Source organism: Bidens hawaiensis, unplaced genomic scaffold (assembly GCF_021521415.1).
Source record: "Bidens hawaiensis isolate Kalapana, Puna unplaced genomic scaffold, B.hawaiensis_p1.1 tig00021404_1, whole genome shotgun sequence".
Taxonomy (NCBI): Eukaryota; Viridiplantae; Streptophyta; class Magnoliopsida; order Asterales; family Asteraceae; genus Bidens; species Bidens hawaiensis.
Genome location: NW_027493325.1, coordinates 302,311 through 313,844, shown reverse-complemented (window position 1 = coordinate 313,844; position 11,534 = coordinate 302,311).

Genomic DNA, 11,534 nt, shown 5'->3' with positions numbered 1-11,534 from the left:
ATTATCCCTGTCTCCTTAATGCTTGTGTAAACACAGGTGTGCTCATTCAAGCTACGTCTTGTTTGTACACCGGAGGACACATCACCAATCACATTCTCCAAAGGGTGATCTTTATGAATTCTCGTGGTCGGAACAGAACCAACATGCAAATTGTCTTCCAAGTTAGAATAGAGCTCGTCAATGGTTGTTTCATGCTGAGAGTGAAATGGATTGAAAAATTCTTCTTCAGTCGAGGCTGCAGGGGTATCGATAGCATTTGATGAGGAAGGTTGACATTTATCGATCAGCTGTCTTTGCGATAGGTTTTCTTCCTCATCAAGGATCATCTTCGTAGCAACTCTCTTTTCTTCTTCAGCAATATCCAAATACGGTATGTTAAATGACTTAAAAAGTTTAACATAGTCGAAAAACTCAGCAGGTCCGTTGCTTGGTTTTGGCGGTTGGTAACTTGTGATATCGGTGTTACACACCACCTCAACCTTGTTGGTCGATGTATTAAAGACACGTCTGTTGGGAGTCCCAACAACATAACCGACTAAGATTCCTTCATCGGCTACTTCACCAAATTTAGAATTTGTCTTTAAAATCGAACAAGGGGACCCGAATGGTTCAAGACCACTCAAGTTGGGCTTTCTCCCATGCATAAGCTCATAACACGTTTTACCAAGTCTTTTAACAGTTAAGACTCTATTCAGAACATAACAGGCTGTAGCAACAGCTTCAGCCCAAAACACCACAGGAAGCTTCGAATCAGCCAGCATTGTTCTGGCTACTTCAATTAATGTTCTGTTCTTCCTTTCAGCCACTCCATTCTGTTGCGGTGTATACGGAGCGCTGTATTGGTGTTCAATCCCTTTCTGAAGGCAGAAGATCTCCATCTCAAAATTCTTGAACTCCGTTCCATTGTCACTCCTGATGAACTTAACCCTTTTATCCATAACGTTCTCAACTTTGGTAATCAAATTCTTCACCATCTGAGCCGTTTCATCTTTTGATTTCAGGAAATATACCCACGAATATCGTGAGTAGTCATCAGTGATCACCAAGCAATAAGAAGTACCTCCTAGACTTTTTGCATTCACGGGACCGAAGAGATCCATGTGAAGCAATTCTAGAGTACTGGCAATTGAATTGACTTTCTTGGTGAGATGGGATTTCTTGTGCTGCTTTCCCTTCTTGCACGCTATACATTTATCTTCAAAATTGAAATTCTTCAAGGGAACGCCCAGCACAAGTCCATTCCTGACAATGTTGTTCATCTTTCGAAGATGAATGTGCCCCATTCTCCTATGCCACAATTCGGACTCCGATTCGCTCGCTTTTGTCATAAGGCATGATTCTTCCGTGGCCATTTCAGTCGACCTCATATCCATAATATATGTATTCCTTTCACGTGGAGCCTTCATCACAATCCACTCCTCTGGTATCTGAAAACCAGGTTGCAACACAATCGCCTCATTCTTTGTAAAATGAACGGTGTACTCCTTATCACAGATCTGCGACACACTCAGCAGATTGTGCTTCAATTCTTCCACAAAGTTAACTTTCTCCAATGTCATCTTTCCGTTCGACACCGTTCCCATTCCTGTAATCTTGCCACCACTTTCACCGGCAAAGCTCACTCTCCCTCCTTGAACAGGTTTCAAATCGTGTAACAAGTATTTGTTACCTGTCATGTGCCGGAAACAGCCGCTATCTACAACCCAAAGATTGTTGGCAGCCCTGTTCAACTGTTCCTGCACAATAAAGCAAAAGATTAGAATTTAGGGACCCAAGACCAATTGGTCTTGGATCTATACATCCCAAACTTTTGCTTTCCAAAGTTAGTATCTTGATAATTCCTGTAAGTCCTATTAGGATACCTCCTTGAAGATTGTTTGTGAGGCCTTCCAAACCTTTGTGAATTGAAAGAATTATAGCTTGTGGTTTGGTTATTAGCAGTGTAAAACTGAGATTTGTTTCTATGAAAACCTGAATTAGTCACATTTTTGAATTTTAAATGGTTTTCATTTTTAGCAGCATGATAATTACTATTAGGCTTATTCTCAGTTTTAGTAGGCCTTACACCTCTGAATCGCTGCTTCAGAGGGCAATCTGCAACTAGGTGCCCTAATTGATTACACCTAAAACAACACCTATGCTCAACCCTTTTATCAACCGGTGTTTTAGATGTCGAGGCTTTATTACCGCCCGTTCGTCTCACATATGGTGGGACGTACGGGTTTAGTGGAGTACTCTTTTTATTCGTCTTATCTTTCTCTCCACCATTGGGTAATACCACCTCCTCTTTTGCCTTACCAGACTCGGATGACTTATCCGAATCCGATGAGACTGGACTTGGATCAGAAATTTTAACACTAGAAACAGGCGAACTTGTTTCGCCTCCACTAACATTTGGTTCTTTACAAGTTATTTTAACTGGTACTATCTGAGCAACCTCAAAGTCAACAGATTTCTGAACACTAGGGTTAAAAGTGTAATTGTGATTATAAGGTGGTGGAACCTCATGATAACCGATTCCTCCTCTCTTAGCAGAGGAACCTTGATCACTAACAAGGTGATTAAGAATAGCAGAGGAATTTCTGAACTGCTCTAGTTTTCTATTCAATTCCACCACTTTTACCTGGTGATCAGCAATCTGTTTTTCTCTATCAGCAATTAGTTTGGTTTTTTCCTCCAAAACTTCATAGCTTAAATCAATCACTTCAATTTTTTCAGCAAGTTTTGTTTTTAGACTTTTAACATCTTTTTCACAAGCTTTTATTTTGACTTTATAGCTATTTTCTCTTGCTTTTGTAAAATGATGATCTTCTTTTAGGGTTTTAAATTCAGCATCCAACCTAACATACTGATCGGTTATAGTTGCTAATTGCTCAGACAAGTTTTCACATTTAGAGCATGTAGGTTTAGAACATACCTCGGAGAGCTGGTCATTAACGTCTGCCATAAGAGCTTTTTCTTCTCCGGTAACCTTCTCATTTTCTTCAGTTTAACCTTCGCCAAATTTGCCTGCTCAAAAGTTTCTTTAGAATGCAGGTTCCAGTTGTATTCACCATCTTCTCTGGACATCATTGCACTATAATCTTTAGAACCCCCACTTTGCTGTGGAGACCTGCCCTGACTTCGTTCCACACGCTCATTCCTGCATTCCTTTGCAAAGTGACCGTTTTGCTGACAATTGTAGCATCTCACCTTCGTCTTGTCAAACCCTGGCTTTCCACCGACAAACTTTCTCCCGGTCTTTCTCATAAACCGCTTCACTCTTCTTATGATCATAGCCATCTGCCATTGCAGATCCATTTCCTCCAAATCATCAGCATCAATCTGGTCATAGTCTTCATCCAACATAGCTGGATCAACAACCTTCCCTTGAATGTAGTTCTCATAGGAAGCAATAAAAGAAGCATAGAGACCAAACTGCTCTTCAGAAGACTTGACACTCATAGGCATCTTGGAGTAGTTGTTGCTGGGAATACTTGGAGAGCAACTACTCTTGCTTACCTGGGGTTGAGAACCACTCGATCCACCTGCTACATAGCAAACATCACCATTTGTGTTGACTGACACATGACCCTCATGTGATGAGTTTGCGCCCGACTCTCCTTTCGAGTGGTAGGCAGCAGATTCAGTCTTCGATCCTGAGCTAGTGTTGACTTTAGCTCCATACATACCTGGATCTTGAACCTGATCCATAGGTGTCTCCTTTCTGACCATGTTAAGCTCAAAGGTTCTGAGCTTGTTGACTGCTGTTTCTAGATCATATGTGGGAAAGTCTTTGTCTTCCCTCATCAGCACAGTGTACATCTCCCATTTTGGTGGGAGAGCATCTAGAAGCTTCTCAACTATTTCTTCTTCTCGGTAGGAAATTGAATAGTTGCTCAATTCAGTCATCAGATGGTAATATCGAGTGATAATATCATCTAAAGATTCATTCTTCAAATACTTGAAGACTGAGAACTGGGTTTTGAGCAATTTTATCTTTGAAGCACGGATTCCTACATTCCCTTCAAATCTGTTCTCAAGAGCTTCCCAAAGCTCTCTTGCTGACGTGTACTTTCTAAACGTATGAAGGATCTCTTATGGAAGAGCCATAGTAATAGCAGCATGAGCCTTGCTCTCGGCCTCATACATCTTTTTCTCTTCTTCTTCCATTTTGCTATACTTTTTGATTTGATCACGACCTTCATACTCCATAACCGGTGGAATATAACCATCCTGAATGCATACCCACATCTTCGCATCCTGGTATTTGACGTATTGTATGAACCGATCCTTCCATGCAACAAAATCGGTTCCCTTCAGCAATCTTGGGGCCTTAGTAGCTGACCCTGCTTCAACTTCCATCTTCACTAACTCAGAGATGTTAATCGACGACATCTTTCCCGAAAAGTAAGAAACCCGAAAAAAAAAATCAAAAAATTTTCTGAAAAGTACTGTAGGCGAAGTTACGGATAACTTCGCTTAAGCCTTAACTTCGCCGCTGATTAACTTCGCTGAAGAACTTCGCAGATGATTAACTTCGCTTAAGGTAAGCGAACTTAGGAGGTAGGCGGAGTTGTAGAGAACTTCGCTGAGTTAGGCGAACTTGAGAAGGTAGGCGAAGTTGTGGATAACTTCGCTTAACCTTATATCTTCGCCGAAACCCTACGTATCCTGACGGCAACTTCGCCTGATGAACACGGACGTTTTTGCAGATCTGAAATATGGATTTTACGAGGTTTTTGACAGTGCAAAAGCTTGAATACGATAGTAGGAGGTAAGATTGACTCAAAAACACAGAAAACATGTCCCGCGAATAGTCGAAACGGGACGATTTCTACACCCGCGTGAATATCCCGAACCACACAATCGAGCAAATGCTCTGATACCAATTGTAGGTTCCCTGGATGGATCGCACGAGATATCTCGGTCTACTCAGGTGCGGAATCCCTGCGTAGATCGTTACGAGTATAGAACACGAATCACACGAACACACGAAACGAACACACGTTATATATTATAACTCAAACATGTGATGTAATATCACTGTTACAGACTCTCGTCCTCACGTTACAATGAACTCGAACTACTGACACGAACTTAAACGACGATTACAAACCAAGCCGTAACCTAGGACTATTTATACACGACAACTTCGCCTGGCATGTTCAGGCGAAGTTGTCCATAACTTCGCTTGTCTAACAAGTTCGCCTAGGCGAACTTGTTAACAACTTCGCTTAAGACAAATACAAAACATAATTAAACATTACAGACTCGATTACAGACACTAGACTATGAACTACTGACATTATGCACCAACAAAAAGCTTATTCTACTCTTACCATGGCTTTACCAGAAAATATTTTGCATCAAGTTGGTAGCATCAAAATTTATGCTTAATTATTCCAACATATTCGTATGAGGAGTATGGGCAATACCGCTGAAAGTAAGAAGGTTATGCTTAAGTTTCAGTGTAGAAAATTTAATCTACTTAAGGGTGAGACTGTTGAAGAGATGACTACAAGGTTTAATCATTTGATAGCAGACATGGACAAAATGAAGTTGGAGACGTCCGAAGTTGATAAGATTGACACTATTAAAAGTGATTTACCAAGTTCTTATTCAACTTTCTTGAGGGTTTTGAAAGAAAATAACTATTTTAGAAATGAAGATTAGATGGCATCTGAATTCATGCAAAAGATTGAAGCACGGGAATACGATCTTAAATGTCAAAAGTCTTCAAAGGATAATCAAGATCCTGCCTTTAATGGTGGAAGTATGCCGTTGAGTTCAACCATTTCTCCTATCACTGCATTTCTTACTCAAAATGTAAGTGATAATGCTACAACTATTTATAATGATCCACGTGCGTGTTTCTACACGGCTGGAAATTCTGGTTCATCTGGTGGTTCTGGTTTATCTGGAGGATCTGGAAATTCATCATCTACAAATCAATTCTCATCACAAACAAATGTAAACATGAGAGAGGCCGAACAAAACTTTTCTTTCTTGTCTGCCTTCATGACTTCCTACGAGAATCTGGTTAGTAGTAAGATTGCAACAAGTGATTTGACTGATGAAGACTATGATCAAATTGATCCTGATGATTTAGAACTGACGGACTTGAAGTGGAATATGGGTATGATAGTCAGGAAAGTGAAAAAGTTTATGCAGAGAACGGGTAAAGATCTTCCATCTTTGAACAAGAAGTTGGTATTTGATAAATTAAAAGTCAAATGCTATAACTATCAAGAGTTTGGGCATTTTGCTAAAGAATGTGATGAGCCAAAGAAAGAGTACACTGGTCCAAGAAAGAAAGATCAGAATACATCTTGTAAAAGTGGAAGTGATGCGGGAAAGTCTTCTGGAACTACACCGTCGTCTTCTGAATCCCAAGCAATGTTATCTAATTTTGATGGAGATGACCGATCACAAGTGTTGTGCCATGACAGTCAAGCTAATTTGGTGATGTTTGGATCAACTGCAAGTGGGAGTGAGCTATCTTCTGATGCTGATACTGAGTCTGATTCTGATGATTCATGTGAAAAGCTTCCAACTACTTTTGCTTGCATGGCCAAAATCCATGGTTAGTTCTTCTGTTTTTTGTGTTGAATGTGAGAAATGCAAACCTAAGCTAGATTTCTTGAAAAACCATAATGATAGTTTAGTGAAAGAAATTGCTTCACTAAAGGATACTTATCGACAATCTCTAGACTCTCAAAAGAAATCTCGAGAGAAGGTTGATGCTTTGTTGACAAGTAATCATGATCTCAAAGCTGAGTTATATGTTAAAATGACTATCAATGATCAAAAGTTTCAAGAAATTTTGAAACATAGGTCAAAGATAACCGAGCTTGAGAATGAAGTTCTTGAGTTAAAGAACTAACTGGGCAAATTTAGAAACTCTTCGTTTTTGCTAAACGAAATAATAGAAGTATCTGGTAAGCAAAAAGATTCAAAGAAATGTATAGGTTTTGTTGAAATTCCACCACATTTTCAGAATAATTACAAACCAAATCCTTTTGCTAGAAACAAATAGGAAGTACTTGTGAAAGAACCTGTAATTTCAGAAAAAGCTAAACCAGTTAAACCTGAAAATGTTAAAGCCCAATCAACAATTCAAAAACCTTAGGTTCAAAGCAACAACGCCTTTGTTGAAAATGTTGATAAAGTCATCATTGAGGATGTGTTCGAACCTGAAACAATACACAAGAACAAGGACATTCCAAGTTCCAATCACATACTTTGTGAACCTCATGAATTTGAGGAGGCTATGTATGGTTCACACACAACTCGGGTGAATCAAGAAAATCATGTTAAGGTTAAACCAGTGAAAGCTAAGAAACAAGAAAAGCCCAAAATTTCTAATGAGGATTTGTTGCGTTTCATCAATCCGAATGTTTCCAAGCCATCAACTGGTCGTGTGTTTAAATTAAAAGGCATAGACACGATGTTCACTGAGAAAGACATTTCAATTAGTATCATTAAACCAAAACTGATTGAAAGTGTGTTTCATAATTAAACCTCCAAAATTCAAGATCTTGAACGTCAGTATGCTCAAGCTAAAACATTAGTTTCATCTGACCCCTTGACTAAAGCTAAGCAAGTTTTAAAACATGCTAAGAAAGTTCAGTTTGTAAAATCAACTGGAACAGATACTTTGCAAAGCTTTTCAAACTGTTCTAACCTAGATTTTTATTTGAAAAAGAAATCGGGGTCATCTGATGATTTAGCTAAGAGTTTTAGTAAGAACGTGAGTAATCATCATCCTTCTGTGTCATATGTTTATGCTAAATCTCAACACAATCATGTGGACATGCGAAGCTGTTTCCTTTGCGGTCAACAAGGTCATGTTGTTAGAAACTGTGGACAGAACAGTTCTCAGAATCTTCATCCTTTTGTCAAAGATCAATCAAAACCCGTTCCTTTGATAAAAGAGATTCTGAAACGACCTGTGTCGTATGATGATGATACTCACATCATGTTTTCTAACGTAAATCCTCGAAAGGTCGTTCATGTGAATGAAACTTACGGTCACGTTAAACCAAAGTTTGTTCCAACTGAACCGTTATGCAAGAACGTGAACTCAAATGTAGTTCAAGCTGCTTATCTAAGAAGAAATTCTAAGAAGCCTGTAACTTATTCTCAAGTTGCTGAACAACAGTTGAATGCGGCGAAGTTTAATGTTTCTAAAGAAAACCAAAAGGTGCCCAAGACTGAGGCCTGGGCTACCTTTATGAACTAATCATTTTTCTTTTGTGTGTAGGGTACATCCAAGACCATTTCTGGTGAAAATTGGATTATGGATAGCGGATGTTCTCGTCATATTACTGGAAATCTTGACCTCTTAACAAATGTGAGAAATATTCAAGGGGGTTATGTGGCGTTTGCTGGGAATTCTGTGGGTATGATCACACAAGAAGGTGATGTTTCGAATGTGCAATTTACTTTTGAAAAAGTCAATTATTGTGACAAGGCAGACCATAATTTATTGAGTGTGTCGCAAATATGTGACAAACAATACACTACAATATTTACTGATAAAGAATGTCTGATTTTGAAACTGGGTTATGTGATTCCCGAGGACATGGTCCTCATGTGATCACCTCGATCAAATGATATTTATGTCTTAAATATGAGTTCTAAAGTATCAACATCTATCGAAACATGTTTTGTCTCGAAAGCAACCGAGAAAGACTCTATTCTATGGCATCGTAGAATGGGTCACATTCATGTTCGTAAGATGAACTATCTAATGGAAAATGACCTAGTTGAAGGTGTGTCTTTCAAGAACTTTAAGTTATCCGATCACTGTATTTCTTGCAAAAAGGGCAAACAGAAGAAAAAGTCGGATACCTCTAAGTTATTAAATTCCATTGATACTCCTCTTGAGCGACTTCATATGGATCTTTTCGGTCCAGTGAACCGTGCAAGTATTTCTGGAGATTGGTATTGCCTGATAGTTACTGATGATTATTCAAGATACTCATGGATTTTATTTATGAGTTCAAAATATCAAACACTTGTTCTGGTTCAGAATTTAATCACTAAGATCGAATCACTATACAAACAGAAAGTGAGGAGAATTCGAAGTGACAATGATACTGAATTTAAAAATACTATATTGGATTTCTTTTGTTTACTAAAGGGAATTCATCGAGAATACAGTGCCCCATATGTACATCAACAAAACGGTGTTGCTGAACGAAAGAACAGAACGTTGATTGAAGCTACTAGAACTATGCTTGCTGATTTAAAGCTTCCTGTCCAATTTTGGAATGAAGCGGTGAATACTGCATATTATACACTCAATCGAGTTCTAACTGTTAAGAGACTCAAGAAGACATGTTATGAGTTGTTGAATAATCGTAAGCCTAACTTAAAGTACTTGAAACCGTTTGGGTGTCCATGTACGATGTTGAAGAAGGATGTGGTTAAGTTTGATGAAAAAGCCATTGAAGGGTATTTCTTAGGATATGTTTCTCCTAAGAAATGGGTATTTAACTTCACGTCTGGTTGTGTTGAGGAATGGTACTATGTGGATTGTCAAAAGTACACCACACCTCCTCAAGGGAAAGGTCCTGACTAGATGTTTGACTATGATGGTTTGTTTAATTCATTTACTCCAACAACTGATCAACCTGATGAAGACTTGGTTCGTGCTTACTTTGAAGAACAACTGGTAATTCCAAGATTTTCAAGTTCTAATGATGTTGAAGTTCCAACCGATGCTCCAACTGAAGATCTTGATAATGATTCTGCAGTTCTCTTTGATAATGCATCTACTTCTTCTGATGATACTCCAGTTGTTGATCAATTATCGAACTTGATAGTGATGTTTCATCTCACGAGCTGGGAGAACATTACACAAATTTATTTGAAAATGTTGAGGTTCCTGATAATCCCACTCTTAGGATTCATAATTATCATCCGAAAGAAAACATTATTGGAGAACTTGATGTGGGAGTTCAAACATGTCATCAAGTTGCTTCTTCGTGTGAAAATAATGTATTGTGTGCTTATGCAGATTTACATTCGTCTGGAATTGTAAATCTTGCTAAATTAACTTGCTTTCTATCCCAAGTTGAGCCAACAACTCCTCGTATGGCACTTCAAGATCCTTCTTGGGTAGAAGCCATGCAAGAAGAATTACAGCAATTTGCACAATTGGGTGTTTGGGATCTTATCGACAAACCTGCTAGATTTAAGAAGGCGATTCCGACTAAGTGGGTATATAAGTCTAAGAAAGACGAGCGTGGGGTGGTAGTGAGTAACAAGGCATGGTTAGTGGTGCAAGGTTTTCATCAGCAAGAGGGTATTGACTACACTAAAGTATATGCTCCGGTTGCGAGATTGGAGTTTATACGAATCTTTCTGGCCTATGCAGCTTTCAAGAACATAAAAGTCTATCAAATGGATGTTAAAAGTGCTTTTCTCAATTGTGAACTACACGAGGAAGTGTTTGTGTTACAGCCTCCAGGTTTTGAAGACCCTGATTATCCTGACCGTGTTTATCGTTTAAACAAGGCATTATATGTTCTACATCAGGCCCCGAGAGCTTGGTATGGCACGCTCGCCGACCATCTGATGGATAATGGTTTCAAATGTGGGACTGTTGACTGCACTTTATTTTACAAAACATTGGTGATGATCTTCTCCTCGTTCAGATTTACGTTGATGACATAATCTTTGGGTCAACAAACGACGTGTAGTGTAAGGAATTCGAGAAGTTAATGCAAACCAAATTTGAGATGAGTTCGATGGGAGAGATGAACTTCTTTTTTTGGGTTGCAGGTTCATCAGTCTGCGAAAGGAATCTTCATTCACCAGACTAAATACGTGAATGACGTCTTGAGCCGATTCAAGATTACTGTCGGAAAAACCCCTTTTACTTCTCTTCCCGTGGGTCACAATTTATCACCGGATGAATTGGAGGATACCGTCGATCCTACCCTATATCGAGCTATGATTGGTTCTTTGATGTATCTTACTGCTTCTCGACCTGATATAATTTTTGCTGTTTGTTTATATGCTAGGTACCAAGCTAGTCCCCGAGTGACTCACCTGGCAGCAGTCAAGCGTATTCTTCAATATCTGAGGGGCAATCCTGACACCGGGTTATGGTACCCCAAGGAAGATACATTTGATCTTACCGCTTATTCTGACTCAGTCTATGGAGGTTGCAAGATTAATTTCAAATCTACCACAGAAGGATGTCAATTCTTAGGAAGCCAGCTTGTTTCCTGGCAGTGTAAGAAGTAGACAACGGTCTCCACTTCAACCGCCAAAGCTGAGTATGTTGCAGCCTCGAGTTGCTGTTCCCAGGTTTTGTGGATACAACAACATCTTTGCGACTACGGTTTGAAGTTTCTTACTACTCCCATTCTAATTGATAATTCTGCTGCCATTAGTATCACCAAAAATCCCATACAACACTGTAAAACGAAACATATCGAAATTCGATATCATTTCATACAGGATTGTTTTGAAAAGAAATTAATTGATCTTGAGAAAGTACATACCGATTTTCAAAAAGCTGATTTATTTACCAAAGC